Here is a 418-nt window from a genome sequence, read left to right as displayed (position 1 = left end):
CATCATATTTTATTAAACTTTTTCGAAAAGGTTGGCCTCAAAAGGCAGCCACTTCGGAAACCAAGAGCTTACATGGGAAAAGGTATCACCACGTACTCGAGCGCCCTTTGCAAGAGCGTCGGCACACACATTATGACTACGAGAATTAAAATTTATAGGAAAGTCACTAAAAGATGATTGAAGAATCTTAAAAAAGGTCTATTACAGATGTAAAAATTAGCCACTCACTCTCTTCTTCCAACATTTTTCGTAGATCTGCACAACCTGTCTCAACCCGGATCGACAAATAGCCCAGAGATAAAGTTGCCTCCATAGCCAAAGGAGGGATTCTAATTTATCATGGAAGAGGGATAGAAATCTTATAGTACCTTTTAGTCCAAGTAAATGAAGCGTACCTACATCAAGGACAAACCCCAAC

Source organism: Capsella rubella, unplaced genomic scaffold, assembly GCF_000375325.1.
Source record: "Capsella rubella cultivar Monte Gargano unplaced genomic scaffold, Caprub1_0 scaffold_4, whole genome shotgun sequence".
NCBI classification, from domain to species: Eukaryota; Viridiplantae; Streptophyta; class Magnoliopsida; order Brassicales; family Brassicaceae; genus Capsella; species Capsella rubella.
This window is presented reverse-complemented; position numbering follows the sequence as displayed.